The sequence below is a fragment of the Penaeus monodon genome, chromosome 34, assembly GCF_015228065.2.
Source record: "Penaeus monodon isolate SGIC_2016 chromosome 34, NSTDA_Pmon_1, whole genome shotgun sequence".
Lineage (NCBI taxonomy): Eukaryota > Metazoa > Arthropoda > Malacostraca > Decapoda > Penaeidae > Penaeus > Penaeus monodon.
Genome location: NC_051419.1, coordinates 9549570 through 9550119, shown reverse-complemented (window position 1 = coordinate 9550119; position 550 = coordinate 9549570). Strand labels below are relative to the sequence as shown.

Sequence of the window (550 nt, the reverse complement as noted above, 5' to 3'; positions counted from 1 at the left end):
CCAGCACATAAACGATCGCTTTCAAATCTGACGACTGTGATTGGTTGATCGAGTGAACGATTCAGCCAATCAGAGCCATGGACTCATCATTCCCATTTTTAACGCGCCAAAAAAAGACTCGATTTTCAACCTTGAATATATAGTTTATCAAATCCACACATATTTACACATTTTTATAACATCAACGTGCAGCTATTTGTATGCTTTTAATTACAAACGAACAATGAGTTAATGAATTAGACCCTGATCTATGTATTAAAAAAAAAAAATAGATATATATATCATCAAATACACACGGCCATGTTGCTCTTCAATTTACGTTGTTTAATCTTTCTGACAAAAAAAAGGGAGTGAAAAAATACTTACAAACAGATAAATAAATGCTCTTGTTTATTTATAATGGGTTTTGTTACCTGCTCATTTCATTAGCCTTTGATTGATCTGAATGGAGGGGAGGGAGAGGGACGGACAATTAATAATTCAGCGACTATGGATAAATGATCAAATTATTATTTAGGATTTAGTTATTTTTTTTGTTTCATTATATGAG

The 550-nt window shown here is 32.0% G+C and overlaps 1 protein-coding gene across 1 annotated transcript in view; it reads right to left on the bottom strand.

The window, feature by feature from the left end:
• The window catches only part of LOC119594912 (protein O-linked-mannose beta-1,2-N-acetylglucosaminyltransferase 1-like), a 19154-nt gene that overhangs the window by 7570 nt on the left and 11034 nt on the right, over positions 1 to 550 (bottom strand). The gene's annotated exons all lie outside the window — the stretch shown is intronic.